At 38.4% G+C, this 27,915-nt stretch overlaps 1 protein-coding gene across 7 annotated transcripts in view; it reads left to right on the top strand.

Moving 5' to 3' along the window:
- The window catches only part of AKAP6 (A-kinase anchoring protein 6), a 622,676-nt gene that overhangs the window by 225,804 nt on the left and 368,957 nt on the right, over nt 1–27,915 (top strand). The window lies entirely within an intron of this gene.

Raw genomic sequence — 27,915 nt, forward strand, 5'->3', positions numbered from 1 at the left:
AACCAATCAGGGCACTGGCCACAAACCCCATGGTAAATTTCTAGTCAATTAGAAGTAACACTAAGGAAACTTCCTTTACCTAAACTGGTTCATCCTAAATAATCTGAAATGAAAGGTCAAACATTCTTGGATCTTAACACTTAAATGGTTTACAGGATGCAGCCATCAGCCTGAGTGGGAAAGAGGAGCACTTAAAATGAAGCATAGAGCCTAGAGCAGAGCAGGTTCAGCCTTCTCAGGCTGGTTCAGCAGATCCAGAGCCCAGCTGACCCATTACAGAAAGTGTTCAAATGAGTGTGGTCGGGGGAGAGAACAAAAGAGCCAGAATCTTAAAGGTGACTGGGCTTCTCCCAGGTTGAGCAGGTCTAGTGTCTGTTTTCTACAGGTTGTTAGGGAAAAAAGTACAAAAAGGCAACAGAGAGATGGCTAGGAATTAGCTTCAACAGAATGCAAACCCCAGCCATCTTTCTGCTGTTGCAGCAGGGAGTGATTTGACTCAGTCTGTGAAACATGGTTTGTATAATCAGAATAGCAGGTCTCCAACTCCTTGAGGTTAAAGTGAAATAGAAATTTGGAGGCTCTGCTTTGCCCCCTTCCCTTCTCTGTCCCCTCCAAGGCTACCCTTACATGTGGCTCCCATAAGTAGATAGGGGGTTCGGCTTATAAGGAAAGTCAACTACTGCTTTCTGGAATCTTTCAGACTTACACAGAAAAGGTGGGGACAATAAAGGGAAATATCTTTAGAAGTCTCAGTAAAAAAAATGTGTTGTTAAGGGCTATTAAAGACATTAATGAGTCAATTAACTTTATTGAATTACATTAACAACTTGGAAGTGAAAATTTAAATTTTAGTTCCAAATAAGAATGTAAAGTTTTTGTACAATTAACATAGGGTTATATTTAGTGTTTGAGAAACCAACTCTAGGGTTGTATGTCTTTTTCTCATTGGAACTGCCTATCATGTTCTTACCTTGGTCAAAAGGTATTTCACACCCACCTCCATCAGCTCCATCCCTTAGTGTGGTCTGTCTCCCCTGCTGAGAAAGGAGCCCCAGGAGGGCATGAAGTCAACACAGTAATTACATAGTAGTTACTCAGTCAATAACTATTAAGGGGATAAATATAAATTGTCCTATGTTCATTTTATTCTAGGATGTCTATCATGACTTTTCGGGGTACTAGTTTCATTAGGTTACTTAACCAATAGAGCCTTTCCACATTGAGTTCAAAGTCAAGGAGCTCTGGTTACTGCATGTGGCCTCAAAAAAGGTCTACACAAGTGTTTGGTTATATCGCTTAATCTACTTAGTTAAGTTTCTCTTTTATTTGTATAATATTTCTTTATTCCACCAAATAAGCACTGTCATGCATTTTTTCAAAAATATTTTAAATAAATATCACTTTTTCTGATTTCCACGTTGATCATAAGAATAAAGGGGAACTTGGGCACAGAGTTTTATATGTGGAAACACAACAAAACAACCTTGTAGAAGCAGCTCTCAACTGAGGCCTTTGGCAAAGCAGATGGCGGGCCCAGACTGGGGATGGCCAGCTGTGATGGGGCATCTTAGCTTGGCTCCTACTACCTTGATAAGTTACCCAATTTATTAATTTACAGTGAAAAATAACCATCTCAAGGCTGGGAATGCCCATGGCTTTAAAGATCATCTAGGCACAGATAATTGCCTAATTTATATGTTCATCTCAGTGTTTTCCCAGGAGCCCCAGCTGCCTAACTTAATCTCCACTTTTGTCTCTAGTGGGCATCTCAAGCCCATCAAAGAGCTGTTAATCCTCTCCCAATCTTACCAGTTTCAGTAAACGTCACTACTCTGTTAAGCCAAAGCATGACTCTCCACTCCACATACATGTCTATCAACAAGTCCTGGGAATCCATCTCCAAAATATGCCCTAAAGTTACTCTCTTCTCTCCAACACTACTGCTGCCATCCTAGTCAAGCCACATCACTGCTTGCCTAGGCTACTTTTAGAACTTTCTAACTAATCTTGCTGCTTCTTTTACCTTTAGCCTTGCCGTTTATTCTCCACCCAGTAGCCAATGGGATCTTTTAAATATGTAAACAAGCATGGTGACTCAAGACTATGATCCTAGCACTTTGGGAGGCAGAGATGGGCAGATTGCTTGAGCCCCGGAGTTTGAGACCAGACTGGGCAGCATGGTGAAACCCTGTCTCTACTAAAAATACAAAAATTAGTAGGCATGGTGGTGTGCACCTGTAATTCCAGCTTCTCTGGAGGCTGAGATGAGAGAATCACCTGAGCCTGGGAAATTGAGGCTGCTGATGCTCCACTGCACTACATCCTGGGTGACAAAGTGAGACTCTGTCTCAAAAAACTAAAGTAATAAATATGTAAATGAGGTCATGTCACTTCCTTGCTTCCTATTGGACTTACAATAAAACTAAAGCTTTTTCCTGTGACTCTGCTCTTGGCTGTTCCTCTGATCCTGGCTCCTGTACTTTTCCCCTTGTTCATAAACCTGCAGATTCACTGTAAGTTCCAAAGAAGCATTGGGTTTGTTCTTGTCTGACAGCTTTTCCTGTTCCTTCTGCGGAGAAGCTCTCTTTCCCCATTGTTACATGGCAGATTCTGGATCCTCACCAAGCTATCAGCCAGAGGGACAGTCATGTTTAACATCTGGAGATGCAAGCCTGGGAGAGGGTTGGGCAGGGATTGGCAGTGAGGAAGTAGGGTCTGTGCTGTGTTTGATGAAGGGCAAGCACAAAAAAAGAAGCTACTCATTACCTAACTTGTCTACACACTTCATACTCCCTTTCACACTGCTGGTTCTAAGTCTTTTCATCATGCTCTTCTCTACCATCATGTCAATACATAACTTTTTAAAAAACGTAGTTGGAAAATGCTTTTGAAAAATGCTTAGGGTAGGCTCTGTCTCAGCTCTTTAATTAAATGTCCTTTTTTCAAATAAGCCATTCCTGATCCCTCTTCTTAAAACCCCTACCACCCAGCCATTATCTAGTCCATCACCTAGCTTTATTATTATTATTATCATTATTTGAGACAGGGTCTCACTCCGTCACCCAGACTGGAGTGCAGTGGCGCAATCTTGGCTCACTGCAACCTTTGACTCTTAGGCTCAAGAGATGCTCCTGCCTCAGCCTCCCAAGTAGCTGAGACTACAAGTGCATGCCACTATGCCCAGCTAATGTTTGTATTTTGTGTAGTAGAGATGGGATTTCACCATGTTGCCCAGGCTGGTCTTGAACTCTTGGGCTCAAGCGATCTTCTAGCCTCTGCCTTCCAAAGTGCTGGCATTACAGGCGTGGCCTTTATTATTTTTTTAATGGTTCTTATCACTAGCTGCAGTTATTTATTTATTTGCTTGTTTGTGTTTTCCCTAAGGACCTGAGCTGTCAAGTTTTCTATTGTATGTCTGTTGTCTAGGACAGGGCCAGGCACTTAGGACTCAATTCACACCTGTTGTTGTATAGGTGAGTCCAAGCCTATGTGGTCAGTGCCTTCTTTCCCCATAGACAGGCTTGCACAGCAAGTCACATAAGGAAGGCTGCTCAATGAGGATTGAATTAGGACAAAGGCATTGGATGAATCAAGGCCCAATATGTTTGGGGCATTGCTCTCCCATTAGGAAGGGTCTGTGAGTGGTTCAGAAATCTGGGGGATCTTGTCTGGGGAGTCTGCCCAGGAAAGTCTATTCTCCTTCTGTAAATGGTTGTGCCTGGCCCCTCTCACATCCCCCTTTTTGTTGTACAACTTCTTTGGTAATGATTTTGGTTAATAGGCATACTCTCAGGTCTTCTAAACCCAGAGACACTCTTTTTCTTTAAAAGTGATTTTATCTTCTGGTCATTGTGTTGATCCTAAAGTCTGTTTCCCAGAGACCACTCTTATCTCCCTTATTTCCAAGTTCTTAGGGGAAATTTTACCTCCAGAATGAACTACAGACAACTGTTATAAAGTTCCCATGGGGGAGTGATTATTCTTGAGAGTGAATAAAAGCAGAGATTGAACATTGGAAACAATGAAATATATTATACTGAGTACTTTTTTCCATTATTTTTAAAACTGAAAATGAAACCTACATATTTTGCTTCTTAGCTTCCAGATATTCTTCAGTAAGAAGTATGAGAAACCAGCTGAACCAAATTTAGAATCTCTCCACCTTCTTTGGATTCAGAAGCTGTGCTGTACAGGAAAACCAGATCAAGAACCTTTAAAGGTTTTGATTTTAACTGAGACCTCTGGTTTGGGTGAATGTATTTGGTTGCTAAAAAGGCAAAGTAGGTATCTCTGCTTCCTGATTAACAGTCTTCTCAGGGAGAATATTATTTGTTTTCCTGGAAACGTGATAGCAGGAAAGAGGCAAGGTGTAGGCTAGCTAGCATAGGCTAAATGATACGGCTGGATAACAGACAGAAGCCTTGAAGTGGCTTTCTGGAATCAGCTCCCCCAAAACCCACATTAGGTAGATTCTGTCCTAAGCCACCTCCACATGAGATTTGGGTCTGTATCTTTGATTGTGACATGACTCTCAAAGTTAGAGTAGTCAACAGAGACTCTGTTTACAAGATGTTCTGACTGGGCTGTACCCAGACTGAGATGTCTCGGACGTCTGAAGTTAATGCACATACCCAGTGATCACATGGGGTCTGGAGTGCCTACTGGGAAAAAGGATTGAATCCTCTCCACAGCTGGGATTTGGCACCATCAGATGGACCTGATGGACTGAAGATGTTGGAAGTCCAAGGATAATGGGGCTCCTGGGAGAGGATTCTCTGTCACCACGGGACAAGGAGTCTGCCCCAGTGTGGGGAGGAAAGGGGATGGTGAGTTGTGGTACAGTATGTTCCCAGGCCTGGAACCTGGGCTGGCACCAGGGCAGTGTGGATAACTAATGAGGGGAAAGGGCTACGGTTGTGACTTGGAGGACCTCCCCAGTGGCTGAAGCCAACTTTCCCCTTGTTCAGCAGGTGCAAAAGGGAAGGATTATTCTCTTTCTCTCACTGCTGGAGCATAACTAGCAAGTGCTGCCTCAGATGGCAGTGGTGCCACCAAGGTGACAACTGTGGTGTCTAGGGTCCATAGTCGTGACAGTGAGCAACAGCCAGGGTTGATTCATGGGCATATCTAAAACATGCCCTTGGATTCTCATAAATTCTTGATAAGGGGAAGGAACTCTTAGTGGAACTAAACTTCTGACATTAAAAGTTACTGGCTTGGTGGATTCTGATCTTAATGTTAACTTGACTGTGTGTTAAAGCCTGAAGCATTCAATTTATACCGTCTTTGAGTGGTTTCCAGCACATCTTAAATATAATAAGCCCTGGTTTAAGATTGAAGACAAAATATCTTTCTTTTCTGCGAAGAGTAGTTATTTTCATTTTCGCCCTTTAGATCACTATTTTTCAACAAATAGATCTTAACCCATTTAGCAGGTTGTGAAATCAGTTTAGTGAAATAAAGAGCTAAACAATAATTAGAAAAGGATTTCATGAATAATGATAAGTGCTATGTTGTAAAATTTGGTTTTCTGTCCTTGCGATAGTTTGCTCAGAATGACGGTTTCCAGCTTCATCCATGTCCCTACAAAGGACATGAATTCATCCTTTTTTATGGCTGCATAGTATTCCATGGTGTATATGTGCCACATTTTCTTAATCCAGTCTATTATTGATGGACTCATAGGTGGGAACTGAACAATGAGAACACTTGGACACAGGGTGGGGAACATCACACAGAGTGGGGAGGGATAGCATTAGGAGATATACCTAGTGTAAATGACCAGTTAACGGGTGCAGCACACCAACATGGCGAACATATACATATGTAACAAACCTGCACATTGTGCACATGTACCCTAGAACTTAAAGTATTAAAAAAAAAAAAACTTGATTTAATTAAAACCAAGTTCTTGGTCATGGTGTAAAAATGTATTTCTTTGAATCAACGCCATAACAGTTTGATAGTGACTGCTTTAGGCCATTCCCAACTTTCTTCAAGATCTTTGATATATACTTTAATTTTGGAACATATTATACAAGGAAATGTAATCTGGTGCTGTTTATGTAACATTATTGTTTTAATTCTTATATGGGATTAAAATTTACACGATATACCCATCAAATCAGCAACCCCAAAAGCATATCCCAAATCTCTGAAAATTGGAAGATGAGGTTGATGTATTTGTTGATGGGTATGAGGATGGTAACATTTATTATTTTCCCAAAGCCCAGATTTATGGCTGTAATCCTTTTTTTGGTGGATGGGTGCTATGATCTCAAAATTCGTATGTTGAAACTTAATTGCCAATGTGATAGTATTAAGAGGTGGGGTCTTTAGGATCTGATTAAATAATAAGGGCTCTACCCTCATGAATGAAATTAGTGACCTCATAAAGAAAGGTTACAGGGAGCTAAGGCAGCAACAAGGTGCCATATTGGAAGTAGAGAGTAAGCCCTCACCAGACACAGAATCTGCTGGTGCTTTGATCCTAGACTTTGCAGCCTCCAAACCATGAGAAATAAATTTCTAGTGTTTATAAATTACCCAGTCTAAGGTGTTTTGTTATAGTGGTCTGAATGACTGACTGTACATTTTCCTTAGGGTGTCTTCTTAGGGAAGTTGGATACTAGTGGTCAAGTGTAAAGAGAGTGTGGTTTCATTATGGTGGTTATTAGTGGAAATGCTTTTTCTACAATTAGTGCTAAGATTGTGTAAGACTATTTGGTATCATCAACTAATAAAAATGGTTGAAATAAAAAGGATGTCTGATGTTTGAATGGCTAATTTTAGATATTTAGAAGACCCAATTATGTGGGGAAAAGTCTATCTCAATTAATTGTTGAATAATTATCTCTCTCTCTCTTCCCCATCCAATGCTGGAAAACAGGCTAAGTGCTAAATAAATCCTTTTTTGATTGTTGAATGATCGATGTATTTTCATCATGATTTGGGGAGATGATATAAGCCTCAGACCTAGCACCTGTTTTGGACTACTTATGAACACTCTTGATTAAGATATAGAAAAACTAATGTTGGTGGTTCCTGGCACATTATCGCAGAAGATCTTTGGCTATACATGAACCTTAGCCACATGCACTAATGTATTTAGAGCTCAGAATGGGAGCATTATTTGTCAAGGTGGCTCAGTCTAACAGATTGTATAGCTGTGTAATTTTTCATTAGCAAAAGTAGCATGGAAACTGAAGATTAATACAGATTTTACAATTTGAAAGAAATAATGAAAACAGTTTAGAGAAAGTAATACATTTCATAAAAGGATTTTGAGAAAAATCTAAAGAAACTGGCATTACTTTGATTAGAGAAGTGTTATTGGGGTTTTTAAAAGATGTTTGTTTAATAATGTCACCATGAGCTCTCACTGAACAACAATAGCTATCTGTTTTTGTGGTCTCACAGGATTAGATATTTTTAGGGGCATCCACCAGAGGTAGGATATGAGTTAACTCTTTCCTTGCCTTGAGAGTTTTCACTTCAATTGCATTTATAGAGTATCTAATATATACGAGGAGTCTTACTTATAGTATCTTATTTAATCCTCACAATAACCCTCTGTTAGAAATGAGGAGACTGAGTCTCAAAAGGTTAAGTGATCAACTTGGGAGTCAAACCATGTATTTTGAGCCTCAAGTCTAATATTCTTTCTATTTTGGTGCACTGGCTTCATACCCTTGTACAGATGTGAGAAATTTGAGTGGCTATAAAGTATAATAGTTCCGGCTAGGTACAGAGGCATGTGCCTGTAGTACCAGCTACTGGGGAGGCTGAGGCAGGAGGATTGCTTGAGTCCAGGAGTCCTGGGCAGTAGTGCTCTATGCCAATCAGATGTCCACACCAAGTGTGGCATCAATATGGTGACCTCCTGGAAGCAGAAGACCATCTGGTTGCCTAAGAAGGGGTGAACTGAACCAGACTGGAAATGGAGCAGGTCAAAACTCCCATGCTGATCAGTAGTGGGATCACACCTGTGAATAGCCACTGCACTCCAGCCTGAGCAACATAGCAAGATCCCATCTCTTAAAAAAAAAAATTCTGGTTTTCTTACATTAGACAGTTAAGAGGAACGGATATGAGGGTGGGGGGCTTATTTTATTAAGAAGATCCAACCTATGTGTATTTTAATTCATCATAAGTAGGAATGTGAGTGATTTGAAATGGGGACATAGATGAAGTCCTGGGGTCCCTTTGAGTAGGGTTGTCATAGCTACCTTGAATAAGGTACCTATGCTGCTACCTTGCCCACTCTGCTGTCTTCAAAATTTTACATCTCAAAAGAGGGGAAACGTAATATAATTAAAGTGAAAAGGAAGTAAGATGTGAATGACTAGTATCCTAACATGGAGGTGAGTGGAACAAGAAATGAACATCTTTAATGATAAATGTTAACAAATCAATTGATTTCAAGCTATCGCATGTGTAGAAACCATGGTTCTCACCCTTGGCTGCACAGTAGAATCTCCTGGGAAGCTTTAAAAAACCCATTGTCTGGCCAGGCGTGGTGTCTCACGCCTGTAATCCCAGCACTTTGGGAGGTCGAGGCAGGTGGATCACAAGGTCAGGAGTTCAAGACCAGCCTGGCCAAGATGGTGAAATCCTGTTTCTACTAAAAATATAAAAATTTGCTGGGCGTGGTGGCGGGCACCTATAATCCCAGCTACTCAGGAGGCTGAGGCAGAGAATTGCTTGAACTTGGGAGGTGGAGTTTGCAGTGAGCTGAGATCACACCACTGCACTCCAGCCTGGGCAACAGAGTAAGACTCCATCTCAAAAAAAAAAAAAAAAACAAAAAAACAAAAAAAACAAAAAACCCCCCACACAACTCATTGCCCAGGCCATGTTCCAGAGCAGTCATGTCAGAATCTGGGTTTGGACCCAGGCATCAGTCTTTTAAAGACTCCCCAGGTGATTCCATTGCATAGCCAAAGCTGACAACACCTGGAAGGAGATGCTTCAGAGCAGAGGGCTTTTGGATACATCTTGCTTGTTCCATTCATTCTCCCTTTCCTTCCAAACAGACAGCCAAGGATTTAAATACACTTTTTTTTCCCCTCAGGAGCGAGGGCTTCCACATGATTTGTTTGAACTTCTTCAGTTTTTCAAGTAACTTCATAAAGTCAGTATACGCAAAGGGAAGGAAGGGAGTAAGTACATGCCAGACACTTGCCTATATACTTTAAATGTACTATCTTATGCTGCCCATCTATGGTTTTTCAGGTTACATATGAAAGACACCTGTTGAAGTTGTCAGTGTACTACCTGCAGGGCCTTATGTGGCTATTTTACATAGTCATGAGAGACACAAACATCTTTGTATAGGCAAAGGTGTTTTGGATATGAAAGACAGAATGGTTCTTTTCTTGTCTGGAGCTAAGGCATGATGGGAGGTATATACATATTATTGAGCCTGGTGGAAACACATTATGAAAGACCACAAAAATTTAAAATGGCTCAGAGAAGTCTGGGCTTGATTAAGGTAGTCATAAAGACACCCACAAATAAAGCAATAATGTGGTAGAAAAACAAAACTGTGTCTTAGGGTGATTTTGCAAGTGTGTTCAGGTTAGTCTGGAAAGGGGAGAGATGTGAGACAGTTATGAGGCTGTTGAGTAAGTGATGCAGAGTAGCTGGGCTTGGGTGGTGGAAGTGGGAAGCAAGAAAAAGTTCATCAGACCAGAGAGCAAGCAGAGGAGTTAGAGGCAATTGGTTTTCTCAGTTTAATTTGCCCTCATCCCACTCAAACTGAACTTATATGGCTCTTGTCACTTGGTATTAGGGCTGAGGGTTGTTTTTTCTTTGTATAAATGTGAATAGAATCAAAAGGAACTGAATAGAAATCTCTTCTCTGTCCACTTTAACAATGTGGCTGTTATCAGTGGGCTTTCTGGTGTAAGCTGCTTCTATTGTTCTGCGATACTTTAATGCGCCATTTTTCTTCATTATTTGAATAAGGAAGATTTGCCAAATATATCACTAAATGGAGAAGGAATATGTGAAATTCAATATGGGAAGTGATCTGCTGTTCTCTCAAGAAAGAGGGAATAATTATAAGGTCTACTGGAGAATGAGTTCAGAAGTCTGACAAACTGGCCTTTGGCAAATTATGAAGAAGGTCTTCAGTGCTTCTTGCATTTTTTCCTCTTTTCCAAAAATGTAATTTCTATTAAAAGCCTCTATAAAGTAATTCAAGCAGTAGTATTAACAACAGCTGCATCTTCAACATTTACCTCTGCAAAGGGAAAATGGAATCTATTTCTGTAATAGTGAGAGTCAGGCATGATGAGGAGAGAGATTGTCACTAAGGGTGATTCTTGAGTCCTTCAAATAATACCACATAGGAGACTACCTCTTATGTATGTATCTATGCTCCTATCTTGGAAGTAACTAGGAATAAAATGCTGTTTTATAATACATTTAAGTGCAGTGTTTACTTCTGTTAGCTTCTATCTGTCCTCCCACAGTCCAAATGCTTGGGCATGGCCTTTAAGTTCCTTGAAAATCTAGACCAGCTGGCCTGTTGTTCCTTCTCTCGACATTTTCCTTCCTGCATCTGTAACAAGCCATGCTCATTCAGAAATTCATACCTTGGAATATGGTTTCTTCTCTGTCTGGGAAATTACCTTATTCTTTACCCCAAACTTCTCTGCCTGGAAAAATTGCTGTACGTACTCTGAATCATAGCTAAAATGTCATCTGCTTGGTTAAACCATCTTGCCAGCCAAGCTGGTTAATCCTTTTGTGGGTTTCAGGTTCTTTTCTCTTTTTTTGAGATGGAGTCTCACTCTGTTGCCCAGGCTGGAGTGCAATGACGCAATCTTGGCTCACTGCAACCTCTGCCTCCCTGGTTCTACCGATTCTCCTGCCTCAGCCTCCTGAGTAGCTGGGACTACAGGCATGTGACACCATGCCCAGCTAATTTTTTTTTTTTTTGTATTTTTAGTAGAGACGGGGTTTTGTCATGTTGGCCAGGCTGGTCTTGAACCCCTGACCTCAAGTGATCTGCCTGCTTTGGCCTCCCAAAATGCTAGGATTACAGGCGTGAGCCACTGTGCCCTGCCAATTCTCCCCTTATTTTCATATGGTGTCTGTCATAACATAATCATAGACACAGCATTCAATTTGAGATATTACTACTCCAGCTGTTTTTTTTCTATTCCATAAGTACCTATTTTTGTTGATACATTTGTATGACTTTGAAATCCAGAGACAATTAGCATAAAATTTGTTTCCTTTATTTTGTTGATTAAATACATACAAACTAACAGACTTCTAAATAATTGGCAGATCTTCCTTAGGGAAAGCTAGCTCTCATACCTATACTGGAAATCTGAGGGTGTGAATCAGATTCCTGGGTGTGCTGGACATTTTGTATTTAGGGATGATTTGAGGGAGAAAGCCTCACCTCAAAAGTTCTATTTGCAATTTTATATATAATGCATCAAATAATATTTAAAGGTAAATTATGTTGGTTGATAACTTGATGTCATTACCATAAGAAGAGATTCAAAGATGGTGTATTTTAGCTTATTTGAATTTTCTGTGCAATATTTTGTATAGACAAATGTAGGATTTGTATAAGTGGGTACACAGTTACCTCATTATAATGGCAAAAACTATTTGTTAAATACCATATGGACTTGATGTGCTCAATTCTATATAAATGTGTTAATTCTGGTAGTTATCCCATAATCTGTTGGATTATGCTCTTTTATAATGAGTAACGAGCTAGGTAAATAAAAATGAATCTAAACTTTGTATGGATTAATACAGAAGATGTTATTTTGTATATGTAGGATACAAGGTTTCCTTTTCATTTTTCTCCTTTCTGCTTCTTGTGATCTACATGTATCTCTTCTTAGTAGTTATAAACCTGAGATATCTGTATTTCAAAAAAAATTTATTTTTACTATCATAGATTAAGTTATAGACATGTAAGAATAGATTGTTAGAAAATGATAAGTTTTCTTAGAGCTAGTAGACATCTGTTTTTTTTTTTTTAATTTTCAAGATTATTAGGCTTAGATTTCCTATAGATCTACAAGCAACTATTTTTTTTGTCTGCTACGGGATCAAAAGTATAAATATTTTATAACTGTTTAATGTAGTTACTTTAAAATTCAGTACACCTTTAAAAATGCAATTCCATGAATGCGTTGCAGGTTTCCAGAACAAGTTTATTGACACTTAAAGCAAAAGGCTTTATAAAGACAATGTATTTATTTGATAGAATTTTATGGTTTCTACTTTTATTTTAAAAAGCAAATGTGGTATTTTTTTACTCATCACACTTAAATTATTTGTTTGTGGTCTTTTATTGATTTTTTATAGATTTCTTAGCCAAAGATAGCAAAAAATTCTTATTCTGAAATGAAACTATTTAAGATAATTATGTTTTCCTCTCCTCATGTTATGACCCCAGCTAGACATCACAGCATGAATTCCATATTTACAACTATTCTCAGCCATATTTGACTTAAAACCAGTGATTCAAGGCCTAGCAAACAACTCGTCTCTCTACTTAAAAAACTTCATGCACACTCAGCCTGCACTGCTCTGAGAGCACCTTGTCTCTTGATACATAATTTAGCACCAGTGTTTACTACCTTGCATTCTCATTTGCTTTTTTCATATGTTGTTTTCTAGTTTCCTCAAACAAAGCTAAGAGCTTTTTAAGGGCAGTTTCTCCTACTTTTTTGTATAAAATTGCAAATTCTATTTTGGTCAACTAATTGACTGAATCCTCATGTTATGATTTTAAATTTTCCTTCTGTTCTTTCTAAGTGGCATTGGCGTACTAAAAATAACCATAACTTCCCAAGGACATTTCATTCACAAGTATTTAAAAATTAGTGTAATTGTTCATAGAAGCTTTGGGGTTAGGACTCGGCCAAAAAAGCAGAATTTTCCTGGAATTAACCCAGAGCAAAATTTGACATTTTTAAACAATAAGAATGAGATGTTGGGTAACCTTAATTAAGTTTCTTCAAAGATAGCAGACTCTAGTTAATACAACCTAAAGTTTGGGTCAAGTTAAATTTTGAAACCCTTCGAAAGTCTTTTATTAATTCAACTCTTCAAAATTATCAGTGTATCACATAATCATGTTTGAGAGAAAGTAGAATTATGCATCTCCCTCCATCTTGGACTAGTTGGCAACTTAATAATTCATTTACATCCATTATCTGTCCAAATGAGAGGACGTGCTCACTCATGGCCTTCTCTCTAACAGCTCCTACAGTAAGAGTCTTGGTTTCAAAGGTTAAAACAAGTACACCGACATATTTAAATCAGTTACAAATCTACCCATGCACATTGCTTTTTCTGTAGTAAGGACAGCAAATGGGAAGAACTAGAAATGAAATGCACTGGACATTTTGATTAATGATGCCCCGGACCAAAGGTCCTTTTTCAGGGAAGGAAAACATCTATAAATGAGGTAAAGTTGAGTGATTTTCATTTGTAGTTGGATAACAATACCTCAGTGGCAGCTTCTCTTTGTTCTCAATTGCCTGGACTAGAACCAAAATCTGGCATCCACATCTTATTACTAACTTTATAACGTGGCAATGCCTCCCTTTTCTGGGTCTCAGCTTCATCACTGTAAGCGGAGGGAACTACAGAGTACCTTCTAACCCTAACATTTCGTGACAATAACCAAGTACACCCTAAGCAAACTGTAAATTTTTTGCCAAGTTTGTGGCCTTGATCCCCAATCTATTCTTTCTGCATCTGGGTGAGGACCCTTTCTTCCTCTTAAAATTTCTCAAGTCCTTTACTCTTCTAGTAATAATTCGAGTGAGCTACCTATCCTTTATGCTTTGTTTTCCTCAAAGCACATGAATTATCTCAGTTAATCTTTAAAATAATATCTGGCCCTCTAGTGTGGGACCTGAGGTACAAAGAGGGTAATTTACTTGCCTAAAATCACACAACTACAAAGTGGTAGAGCTAGGAATAAAAACTAGGTCTTTCTAATCCTAAAGTGTGTGTTAACCTTTTTAGATTGGTAATTTTTTGAGAATATGATGAAAACTATAAACTGTCTTCTCAAGACATTGCACACATGTGCCAGTAATATTTTGCATACTATATCAAGAGACCCTTTGAAACCCATTCATGGGGGACTCCAAGTTAATACCTGTAGTATACTATATCATATTGCTTTTTCAGTTTACTTTCTTCCTGATTTCAAAATGGAAAGATTCTGAGAGAGTAAGAGAGATATTAGCAATGCATACTTGATTCCACAATCTTGATTCTACAATGTTTAGTAAAAGATAGATACCTGGATTCTTGTTTGCATTAGGTTTCCTCACATACATGAGCATCAGGAACTTTGGGGAAGCTCTCATTCCCAGGTAGAAGATGAGATTGCAGGAGAGATCATCACCCTGACAAATTAACTCTCCAGTCTGCTCTACAATGTCCGAATTTCCTTTACCCTCTACAAAGGCTTTCTATAATTAAAAGTTAGGCATTAAAAATTAATGTCATTGGGAGAAGTAATGCATTCACTTCCATTTACATCAAGAATAAATACCAGGCTGGTGCAGTGACTCATGCCTGTAATCCCAGCACTTTGGGAGGCCGAGGTGAGTGTATTACTTGAGATCAGGAGTTTGAGACCAGCCTTGGCAATGTGGTAAAACCCTGTCTCTTCTAAAAATACAAAACAAACAAACAAACAAAAAATTAGGCAGGCATGGAGGTGCACGCCTCTAATCCCAGCCACTCAGGAGGCTGAGGCAGGAGAATCGCTTGAACCCAGGAGGCAGAGGTTGCGGTGAGCCAAGCTAGTGCCACTGCACTCCAGCCTGGGCAATGGAGCTAGACTCCATCTCAAAAAAAAAAAAAAAAAAAAAAAAAAGGAAAAGAATAAATACTTTCTTAGAAAAGATTTTTTGATGGAGAAGACAGCTCTGGTCCCATAAAGAGGGAAGGGAAATGCTTCAGAAAGAGGCCCTGCCAATCAACTGCCAGTTTTTACTTTGAGTCATATGGCCTGAGGACTGATAATCTAATTTAAGTAGGACAAATTAGATTCCAAGCAAGTAGGTAGTAACTGCTAAAATAGTGGAAGGTATTCTTGAAACTAGATTGGGGCTGTCTTCCAGAATTTATAGGGCATATTGAGATGTCCTGGCCCCTTTTCTTGATAGTGGTTAATTTAGTTCAAACTGCCTCAGAGATTTCAGAAGCACACTGAGAGCAATAAAAGCTTGATGCCTCTTTAGTGTCAGCCAGCTTTTAATGGCTGGAATGGGAGTTCTTCAAATTAGTGATAGTCAGTTGTCATGCCTACCCTCGTGCCTCCTTCTTGCCTGCTGGCTGGTTCCAGGAGTGAGGCAGAGTGGAAAGCCCCCAGGATTTGGAGATGGCAGGCCTAGTTCTGCTCCTGTTTCTGCTACTTACTAGAAGTTGGACACCAGGCAATTTAGTAACTTCTATGAACCTGAATTTCCTTAGCTGTAAATATTCACCTCTGAAGGTTGTTGTAAAAATCAGGATCATTCTTTAGAAGAATTTTGAAATTTCTTATGCTACATGAAATGTTAGTAGTTCTGATTATGATTCTATCCCAATCCAAATACTGCTTGCTGATTTTGTGACTGTGGTAGGGTGAGCTGGGATGTGTGTGTGTGTGTGTGTGTGTGTGTGTGTGTGTGTGTGTGTGTGAGAGAGAGAGAGAGAGAGGGAGAGGGAGAGAGATTGATTTGTGGCAACTTATATATGCTACCAATCAAAATACACTCTTCTATAATTTGGTTTTGGTCATTAAAACACAATGAAATATAGGAAATATAGCCTCACTTAACAAGGCCTGCAAGGGGCAGGGCATATTTTGTTTGAAATTTTTAGTTAACACAATGAGATAAAAATAAATTTGACTCTCCATTGTACTATTTTTTTATTGTGTATTAGTACACTTTCTCTTTCAAAAATCAAGTGCATAGTACTGAACATACCTAAAGCTTTCTCAGGATTAATGATACTGAAGTTTTTGAAGTCATCAGTTATAATATCATTTTCACGTAAGAGTAACAGATTTGGATGTATTAAGAGATTTATACTGCAAGTTTGCTCCTTGCTTCAATATCTTTTCTTGAGGTTTCTTTTTTTTCCTTCTAAAAAGTAGAAGGAGGGAGGAATCCAATTAATTGAGGGCCTTGGTTAATTATAGTTTTACTGTTAAGAATGCTACAATTTGGGCCAATTTGGTCTTTAAGAAAGCTTCTTTAAATCCCAATATAGAAAAAATCCCTTCTATGTGAATATGTTTGCTATATCATTTATAACAGTAAAATGTTGAAAATAACAAAACGAGGAAAGTGGCTTTATTATTATGTTTTATCTATCTAATATCTGGTAGTGGAAAAAATTAGTTTACTCTATTGCTTTATATTTGCAAGTGGATTGGAATTTGGAAATACTTATGAACAAACAAACATGTCTCCTACTTTGTGCAGGTCTGAAAGTCAGATTAGCCTTTAGCTAGTTTGTATGATTCATCAAGACTAAATTTTATACTGGCTGGTATACAAGAAAATAAGATATTTTGTTGCTTCAGTAATTTTGATATAATCAAAACTCATAAGAAGAAAACATGAGCTTCCTAATTACTACATATTCACTTAGTGAGTTGAATAATTTATTATCCTTTTTTAAAAAACCTGATCCTACTTTCAATGTTCCAGTTCCCATTTTCTGCTTCCTTCCATTTATTTTTCTTTCTGGCCTGTTCTGCAGAGTTTGCACAAAAGATATAGCTTTATTTGTATACAGCTATTTATTTCCTAGTATGTGGACTAGTATCTAGGAAACTTGCCAAATTAGCATAGTTATGCCAAAGTACAGAAACTATGTGTATAAAATGTGCACTTGGGCCTAATATTGCAGGCATTGCAGCTTTTTAGATAAAGCTGTCGTTGACTAATTTATTTCTGTATCTTCTAGTTGTCTCCTAGACACAAGTTGGTTGTTTTTGTTGTTGTTTAAACAAAACATTTAATATTTTTTATTATAAAATAACACATAAAATATCTATGTTGACTGCATTGCCCAATACGGTAGCCACTAGTTACATGTGGCTATTTAAATTTAAATAAATTATAATAAAATAAAACTGAAAAAAATGCAATTTCTTAGTCACACTAGCCACCTTTTAATAGTAGTTAGTGGCAACTGTACTGGACAGCAAAGATTTCCAAATTGTATAGAATTCTATTGGATAGTGCTGATTGATGTCTTAACCCTACTTCCTCCACCCCTTTTCTCCAAATCAAAGGTAAGTTGTGGCCATATTTCTACTTTACCAACTATAACTCTATGCTATCATTTTTCTTTTTCTTTTTCTTTTCTTTACTTTTTTTTTTTTTTTTTTTGAGACATGGTATTGCTCTGTTGCCCAGGCTGGAGTCCAGTGGTGCAATCATGGCCCACTGCAGCCTTCACCTCTGGGGCTCCAGCAATCCTCCCACCTCAGCTTCCCAGCTGGGACTACAAGCATGCACCACCACACCCAGGTCACCATGCTTGGCTAATTTTTCTATATGTTTTGTAGAGATGGGCTTTTGCCTTGTTGCCCAGGCTGGTCTCAAACTCCTGAGCTCAAGCAATCTGCTGACCTTGGCCTCCTAAAGTGCTGGGATTACAGGTGTGGGCCACCATGCCCAGCCTATGCTATAATTTTTAACGCTGCATATTAATCCACTGCCTGGCTGTGTTTTAATATATTTTCCTAGTCTCCTATTCATGGATATATAGGTTGCTTCTGTTTTTTCCCTATTATAAAAAGTGTTGTGATTATTTTCTTTGAGAATACATCTTTGTATACTTGTCTAAAATGTTTAAAATTGGAATTGCTTAGTCAGACTGGGCACAGAGGCTTATACCTGTAATTCCAGCACTTGGGGAGGCTGGTGAGGGAGAATTGCTTGAGGCCAGGAGTTTGTGACCAGCCTGGGCAAAATAGGGAGACCCTGTTTCTACAGAAAAAAAAGAAAGAAAAGGAATTGCTTGGTCAAAGGCTATGCATCTTTTACATTTTAGTACATGTTGCTGAACTGTGCTCCAGAGACCATATTAATAAACAATTCCTTGGTTGATTGTGAATATTCTTATGTACTGGGGCAAGTGACTGAAATTCTCTAAGTCTCATTTAATTTTTCTGTTCAAAATAGGAATAATAGTATCTACCATTTACCTTACTAGGTAGCTATGAGATACAAATTAAATAATACATGTAAATACTTTTAAAAAATGAAAGTGCTACTGTCACGTATAGTATTCATACTATTAAGCCATCTGTTGTTGGAAGGATGAAAGTCAGAGACCCTGAATCCTCTGTGATCTTAGTTTAACACTCAAAATAAGGAATGGTGGTAACATGAGCTTTAAAGACTTCCTCATGGGAAAGAGAATCCTAGCTTCAGAAACATAATTTATTATTGTAGACATAAGCACACCAATATGAATGTAGGATTTTCCATTCAAGGACATTTAGAGAAGTGGGATAATTTTTGTTTTAATCTTAGAATTGGGTAACATATCATCCAGCTCCACTCCTCATTCTACAGATGAGAGAAGTTGAATTCTCATGTTCAAACTGCTGGCATGTGGCAGAATCTAGGTTAGACCTCAGCCCTCTGACCCTCTATCCAGTGTCCTTTCCTCTATATCCCACAGCTCTAATGATATAGTCAGGAGGTGGCGGGATTTTTTTTCTATCCCTCAGATGAAAATTAAGCCAGTGTTGTAATCTAGTTTGATAACTATTAGTTATCTAGAAGTATATTCTTAAAATCAATGCCTGTATAGGCTTACTGGGCTATTTGAAAGTCAGGCTACTAAATTCTTATTAGCCACTTGAAATTCCTGTAGAGATAATAGAATTTTTCAAACTGACTCTTTAAGCCAAATTAGAAATACAATCTTTTTCTCATGAATGGCATCCAAGTTAGACAGCATTCCTTAGAAGTGAATTATTTGGTAAAGCTCTCAGAGTCTGTCTGTCTTTGGCTCATCTCTGAACTTTAGTTCATTTCATTTTATGACTTTACATGAAGAAACCGTGAGTACGGATGGCCTCAAGTTATGCAGGAGATTTCAGTCAGCCTGCAAAACAAACCAGATGGCCAAGTCCTCTCAGAACTGTCTGAACATGTCTCAAAGTCCATTCCCTGAATCTATCCCCAGGTACCTTCCTCAGGATCTCTCTTTTCACTGGCATTAAAAAAAAAAATCTGTTAGAAGCTAGCAATAAATAACTAAGAGAAATTGAGATTGATGGCCCTTTTATTTCTTTGCATCTAGGTCTTGTATGAAGCAGCAGAGCTTTTATATTTAGAAAGGGAACACCCCCTTCAGCGAGTCATGTGCTAGAACACAACCGATGAGAATGCTAGTCCTTCTATAGCAAGGCTTGCAAGGTTTCTGGGCAGAGCTCAGCTTCTCATGTGGCCATGCCTGACTCCTGTGCCACAAGGCTTTACATGCAAAGCAGTAGTTGCTCTTGCACTTGCTAATGTTTTCAACTATGAAACAGTAGAAAATGAGGTCACATGAGGCAAGGACTAATGCTGGAGCAGACCAGCAGGAAGATAAATTACAGTGAAAACTTGACCTTCCTTCCCTCCCTCCCTCCTTCCCTCCTTCCCTCTCTCCTTCACTCCTTCCCTCCCTCCTTCCCTCCTTCTCTCCTTCCCTGCTTTCTCTCTTCCTCTCTTCCTCTGTTGCTCCCTTTCTCCCTTTCTTCCTTTCTTTCTGGGTCTTGCTTTTTCACCCAGACCAGAATGTGGTAGCATGACCATGGCTCATTGCAGCTTCAACCTCCTGGGCTCAAGCTATCCTCCCACCTCAGCCTCCTGAGTAGCTGGGACTACAGGTGTGGGCCACCACACCCAGCTATTTTTGTTTCAATTAAAAAACAATTTTTTTTTTTAGAGATGGGCCTCACTATGTTGCCCAGGCTGGTCTCAAGCAGTCCTTCCACCTTGGCCTCCCAAAGTGCTGGGATTACAAGTGTGAGCCACCATGCCTGGCCAAAAACTTGATTTGTATGTGATATGAAAATACGCAGATAATACACATATTTAGGTCTTTAAAGAGTTTTGCTTTTTAAATTTCAGATTTCTCTTTTGCTATATATAAATAGGCATATAATTTTAGATTTGAAATGGGTAAGATTATTTTCCCCAATGTAAGTGCTTCTTTATGTTAAATTGTTTTCTTTCTTTTATTCATTTAAAAATTGGGTTGTCTATTTTTCTTGAACATGCAGCAATTAGATAGTGTGATGATTTGGATGTGAGAATTATCCATTGGAATACTGTCTCAGTGTATTTGCCAAATTGTCATCAAGCATAATTTACTCAAAATCCTGAGATTCTTCCTTGAAAACTAATTTGAAAATAAATTTGCTTGCCCTCTCCTCTTTTGAAGCAAAATTGGTTCACTTTAAAATTTTCTTTTGTGATGTTGTTGCTAGGGGAACAATATGGTAAACCTTGTAATCTCTGTCCTCTTTATTTTCTTTAGATCTACTCTGATCTGTTTTTATCAGTTCTGTCCTATTTTAAAATTATATAACACTTGTAACCTGCCCCCAACCTACTTTGGAAGTACTGAAGTATAAATCCTAAACAAATGACTGAATTTACTGACTATGCATCTGCCTAGATAAATGGGTTGGGGGTAAAGGTGATTCACCAAAGAAGGACATTCTGGAGTGGCTGCTTTGATTAGAAGAAGGGATTTTATTGTAATCTTAACCTGGTGATTTTTTTAAGAGCTGAAGATTTTATTTGTTTCTGTTTTTTTTTCGGTGGTAGAGGAGCATATGTAGTAAAGGACAGATATATATGCATTTCAAAAATTTAGAAATGGCTAGACTTAATAAATACATGAGTATAGTTGATTATAAAGCAGAAACAGTAATAGTGCTAATACCAATGGGATCCGTGGAAATTGGCCTAAATGTTATTACGGTGTCTTATATGAAAAGCAACATTCACCATGGTTTAATTTTAATGCTGAGCAGTCTTATAGTACTTTCAATGTCATTAGTGCCATCTTACTTAATTTGTCAAATCTTTCAAAATGAAGAAAAAATAGAAATATTGTCTTTAGGCCACAGAAATATAGTTTAATTTTGACTTCAAAAAAACCAAAGAGATCAAAATCTTTTTACAAAAACCAAAATACAAGCACAAAGCTATAATACTATTTAAAGAAATCACCAAATACAACTGTTTTCAGAAGTAAACATGCAAAATTTTTTGTTTTATTATCAAATAACAAAAATATTTAGCTGATGACAAGTCTTTTAAAGTGAATTATGCTATCAAATTGAAATTTTTGTGGATGTGTAATCTAAGTCAATCAAGTACATGTTATCATTCGATAATGGTTTGTCAAATGGCTGGGTCAAAATATCTGTCTCAAAATAGGTACCTTAAATTATCATGTATCTGTGGTTGGCAGGTAGGACTGGTCGTGACCAGAGTCAGAGAAGAGGATCTTGTCCAAGGACCCCAAATATAACTCTTAATGGACATGCTGTTTCTTTTGTGCTAATAATTTTATGCATTTTTAATCAAAGGAAGATACTAACTTACCCAAGAGGAGGGAATTACATGCATTAGGAGAAATAATTTATATGAAAAAATCAATGATCTTCAACTTATGATGTTCAAATAAATGATAGTCTTCAAAATACTTTTAAAACTTCAAAATATGGGATGGAAATTATAAATTTAGCCAAGATATAACTTCATAGACAGACTTTTTTTATTGCCCTCTGTCTGAAATTATATCAAATCCACAAGGTAGCTAGCATCTCTTATGTCATATTAGTCAGGGAACTCTGAGCAGCAGTTAAATGTGTCACTGATTAAATGGAAAAAAACAAATCATTTCTGAATAAATTTAATTTGTTGAACAGGCACAGTAGACGTTTCTTGGTGAAGACAAGGCTGGACTACTATTGAATTGTATCTACTGAGTAGGGCCTGAGGAAATCCAATATAGAAAAGGTAGATATTGATCAAGTGGGAGAGGGGGAAAGGCTGAAGCTCCCTTGGCAATGGACATTTTTAGCAGTATCAGGTAAGGTCTTGAGGATTCTGAACCCTATTACATCTTCTTCACTGTTTGGCTTCAAATGGCCCTGGTGTGGAATAGAGGTAACTCAGAATTAGAAACTTGCCTTGGGTAACTGAGAGTTCTTAATATAACAAATATGGTGAGAGTATTCCCTCTCCCATCATACCCAGTAATGTGCTAGGGGAGGCTGAACTAAAAAAAAAATCTTAACCTTCTTGTTAATTAAAGGGTCAACTTTAGAACTTCAACACAGTACTAGATGAGAGAGCAAAACCAAACAGAATGATGACCACGCTGGAAATTCCTCCCTGTGTGCTGCTGGCGCTGACATCCTGATAGAGTTCAGGCGCCTGGTGAAGCTACACAGACAGTGCCTGGTCTCCAGACCACATGCTTTTCATCTACGTCATAAACATGAAATTTCTGAATTGTTCCATTGGCATTTTCATCTCTGTTTGGATAGAGATGTTATAAACTTTAGTTATATAATTGGGACCCATATCATGCCAAAGTAAAAAATTTAAACATTTCCATTCACTTGCCTGAGACCGCCTTCTCCTAATTTTGCAAAGCTGACTTGGTCATTTCAGTAACTCACAATTATTTACTCTGCCATTTTGGGATTACATCAGACATTCTATGGTACAGTTATTTTCCAATGACCAAAGTCATATCTTATTCTATCTGCCTACTTGATAGCAAGTTAGTGTGAGTGAAAAGCCTTGGCAAATACATGTAAGTATATAAAAGAAAGTTAATTTGTTTAGGATGGAAATTCTTTTACCACCCTAGAACTGCATTAGCATCATAAATATTTCAAATTTGCTTTCATTTTTAAGAAGGGTGCCCAAAGTAAAGTCTACTTAGAAAAAACAATTTTTTAGATTAAGATAATGATCATTTTTCTAATTATGTACATCTTTAATATATGCTCCAATAACTATGAGCTGAGAGTTGTAATGTTGTCTCCCTATAAACTTGAAGAAGCTTTTAACTTCTGGTATGTTGTTTTTTTCTTCAGTAAAGTAAGGATAAATACTGACTTCAAAAAATTCATGAGCGGTAATGATGTTACCTAATTTTTGCAGATGACAGAAGCTGTATAATTATATATGTTGCTGATGCTATACTTAGTTTTATATATTCTTAGGAAGTTTTCCTATATTATTTGTAGTTGTAAATGTCGCTGAAAGTATTATTAGTAGTCAAAATAGGAATGAAGAAAATGAACAACATAAAGAGTTGATTACCATACAAAGTTATTATTTTTTACAAAAGAGGTTAAGGAGCAGAATAACATCTTTGCAGACAATAAAAGCATGCCAGAAATAAATGCCCACAAAATAAATGAAAATGATACCTAGTATTTCCAACTGAGCCAAAAACAATTGAGAAAATGATAGAAGCTATGAAATAAAAACATGAATCAGAATTTTAAAAACTCAGAAATATGATAATTGAAGAGAAGGAAGATTTTAACAGAGAGGTAAAGTCAGGAAAGAATTAGAAATAAAAGGAAAAAAGAATTTCAGGAATGAAGACTATGCTAGAAGGAAGGAATGCAAGGACAAAATAATGCAACAGATATTAGTTTAAGAAAAACAAAGTATGGGTGGGAGGAAAGACATTCATAATAGCCCCAAACTAGAAACAACCCAGATATCCATCGATTGGTGAAAAGATAGAGAAAATGTTATTAATAAAGGAACACTACTTGGCAATAAAAATAATTGAACTACTTATACATACAACAATATTAATCTCAAAAGCATTATGCTACATGAAATAAGTCAGATATAAGAAAGACTATGTGCTGTGGAGTTCAATTAGATGACATTCTAAAAGATGGCAAAACATAGGAACAAAATACAGATCAGTGGTTGCTAGAGATGGAATTATGTATATGTGAGTAAGGGGGAGGCAATTGACTGCAAAGGGGCATGAGATAACTTTTTGGGGCAATGAAAATGTTCTAGAGTTTGGTCATACAGCTGTTTATGAATATTTGCCAAACTATACTTTTAAATGATGAACTCTATTGTATGTTTACTACACTTCAGTAAAAAAATAAATAATAAAGGGATAAGGTTTTGAGAAAAAGTTATAGATACAGACAGATTGCTAAGAGTATTCAACACATGCATGATAGAAATCTCAAAGAAAGAAAACAAAAACAGTGGAATAGAACCAATATTAACATCTTCACTTCCCTGAAATAAAATTTAAATGATTTAAAATTTCTTATTGGAAAGGCATACATATAAGAAAAAAAATCTACCCAGAAAAGTAAAAATCATTGGATTACAAAAAGGAAAAAAAAAAAAGAAGAAAAAATTCAGTGGTCATCCAGTCTTAACAGCCAAGTCATTAATAAGAAAAAAGAATATCAAATTGTCACCGAAATTTGTCAACTGATTTTTTTTTTTCAGAAGACAGTGGAGTAATGTATTTAGGATACTCAGGGATGGAAAATGGGAGCTAAGGGTTTAGCCACATAGAACTTCAGGTATAAAGGCCACAGACAAACTTGCAAGAAATAAGGACATATTTTTCCCATAAATGGTTACTGCGGAATCTCCTGGAGAATATATGTTAGGTAATCAGAATGATGGGAGAAATATCCATGTAAGGACTGCTGGCAGTGATTGGCTGCTCAAAAAACATAAAAATAAAGACAACCATACAACTCTTGACAAAACCATACAACACCATCAATAAATTAGTCTTGCCAAAAAAGAAAGGAAAAATACAACTTAATATAATCAAGCCTTTAGATCTAACTGTCAATTTCCAGGAGAATTGGACAGAGAGAGAGGGGAATGTGAATTAGTGAATTAGATAAATAATATCATGGGGCTGCAATCAGCAAACCCCAGGCTGTGTGAAACTCTACAGGACAAACAACCCTATTTCTTCAACAAAATTTCCAGGATAGAGAGGGAGACAGAGAGAGAGGAAAGGTACAGATTAAAAGAGATATAAGAGATATATTAACTGGCCAAGATGGCTGAATAGCAACAGAAAGCAGGTGATTTCTCCATTTCCAACCGAGTTACCCATTTGATCTCACTGGGGCTGGTTAGGTAGTGGGTCCAACCCACAGAGGGTGAGCAGAAGCAGGGTGGGGCGTTGCTTCACCCGGGAAGTGCAAGGAGATGTGGGGACCTCCCTCCCCCAGCCAAGAGAAGCCTTGAGGGACTGTGCTACCTGTCCAGTTACTATGCTTTTCCCACGGTGTTTGTAATCTGCAGGTCAGGAGATTCCCTCGAGTGCCCACATCACCAGGGCCCTGGGTTTCAAGCACAAAACTGGGCGGCTGTTTGGGCAGACACCAAGCTAGCTGCAGGAGTTTTTTTCATACCCCATGGGTGCCTGGAATGCCTGAGAGACAGAACAGCTCACTCCCCTGGAAAGGGGGTTGAAGCCAAGGAGCCAAGTGGTCTTGCTCAGCGGGCCCCACTCCCATGGAGCCCAGCAAGCTAAGAACCACTGGCTTGAAATTCTTGCTGCCAGCACAGCAGTCTGAGGTCAGTCTGGGACTACCAAGCTTAGTGTGGGGAGGGGCATCCACCATTACTGAGGCTTTAGTAGGCAGTTTTCCCGTGACAGTGCTAAGGAGGCTGGGAGGTCTGGACTGGGCAGAACTCACCACAGTGCAGCAAAGTAGCTGTGGCCAGACCTTTTCTCTAAATTCCTCCTCACTGGGCAGGGCATCTCTGAGGGTAACAGCCCCAGTCACAGGCTTACAGACAAAACCTCCATGTCCCTGGGACAGAGCACCTGGGGGAAGGGGCAGCTGTGGTTGCTGCTTCAGCAGGTTTAGTTGTTCCTGCCTGTTCTCTGAAATGAGCAGCTGATCCTGACAAGAGGGATTCTCCCAGCACAGCCCACCATCTCTGCTAAGGGACAGACTGCCTCCTCATGTTGGTCCCTGACCCCCGTGCCTCCTGATGGGGAGACACCTCCCAACAGGGGTCAAAGACACCTCATTCAGGAGAGCTCGGGCTAACATCAGGCCAGTGCCCCTCTGGGACGAAGCTTCCAGAGGAAGGAGCAGGCAGCAATCTTTGCTGTTCTGCAGTCTCCAATGTGATACACAGGTACACAGGGTCTGGAGTGGACCTCTAGCAAACTGTAGCAGACCTGCAGAAGAGGAGCCTGACTATTAGAAGAAAAACTAACAAACAGAAAGCAACAACAACATCAACATCAACATCAACATAAAGGACCCCCACACAAAAACTCCATCTAAAGGCCATCAGCCTCAAAGATCAAAGGTAGATAAATCCACAGAGATCAGGAAAAACCAGTGCAAAAACCCTGAAAATTCCAAAAACCAGAATGCCTCTTCTCCTCCAAATGATTGCAACTCCTCTTGAGCAAGGGCACAAAACTAAATGGAGAATGAGATTGACAAATTGACAGAAGTAGGCTTCAGAAGGTGGGTAATAATGAACTCCTCTGAGCTAAAGGAGGATGTTATAATGCAATGCAAGGAAGCTAAGAACCTTGAATAGAGGTTATATAAACTGCTAACTAGAATAACTACTTTAGAGAGGAACATAAATGACTTGATGGAGCTGAAAACACAGCATGAGAACTTCGTGAAGCATACACAAGTATCAACAGCCAAATCAATCAAGCAGAAGAAAGGATATCAGAGATTGAAGATCAACTTACTGAATAAGGTGTGAAGACAAGATTAGAGGAAAAAGAATGAAAAGGAATGAACAAAGCCTCCAAGAAATATGGGACTATGTGAAAAGACCAAACCTATGATTGATTGGTGTACCTGAAAGTGGCAGGGAGAATGGAACCAAGTTGGAAAACACACTTCAGGATATTATCCAGGAGAGCTTCCCCACCCTAGCAAGACAGGCCCACATTCAAATTCAGGAAATACAGAGAATACCACTAAGATACTCCTTGAGAAGAGCAACCCCAAGACACATAATCGTCAGATTTTCCAAGGTTGTAATGAAGGAAAAAATATTAAGGGTAGCCAGAGAGAAAGGTCAGGTTACCTACAAAGGGAAGCTCATCAGACTAACAGCGGATCCCTCTGCAGAAACCCTGTGAGCCAGAAGAGAGTGGGGGCCAATATTCAACATTCATAAAGAAAATTTTCAACCCAGAATTTCATACCCAGCCAAATTAAGCTTCATAAGCAAAGGAGAAATAAAATTCTTTATAGACAGCAAATGTGGAGGGATTTTGTCACCACAAGGCCTGCCTTATAAGAGCTCCTCAAGGAAGCACTGAATATGGAAAGGAAAAACCAGTACCAGCCACTGCAAAAACACACCAAAATATAAAGACCAATTACACTACGAAGAAACTGCATCAACTAATATGCAAAATAACCAGCTAGCGTCATGATGACAGGATCAAATTCACACATAACAATATTTACCTTAAATGTAAATGGGCTAAATGCCCCAATTAAAAGACACAGACTAACCAATTGGATAGAGTCAAGACCTATCGGTGTGCTGCATTCAAGAGACCCATCTCACGTGCAAAAACACACATAGGCTCAAAATAAAGGTATGGAGGAATATTTACCAAGCAAATGGAAAGCAAAAAAAAATAAATAAATAAAAAACCCGGGGTTGCAATCCTAATCTCTGATAAAACAGACTTTAAGCCAACAAAGATTAAAAAAAAAAAAGACAAAGAAAGGCATTACATAATGGTAAAGGGATCAATGCAAGAAGAAGAGGTAACTATGCTAAATATATATGCACCCAATACAGCAGCACCCAGATTTATAAAACAAGTTTTTAGAGACTGACA

This window comes from Pan troglodytes, chromosome 15 (genome assembly GCF_028858775.2).
Source record: "Pan troglodytes isolate AG18354 chromosome 15, NHGRI_mPanTro3-v2.0_pri, whole genome shotgun sequence".
Lineage (NCBI taxonomy): Eukaryota > Metazoa > Chordata > Mammalia > Primates > Hominidae > Pan > Pan troglodytes.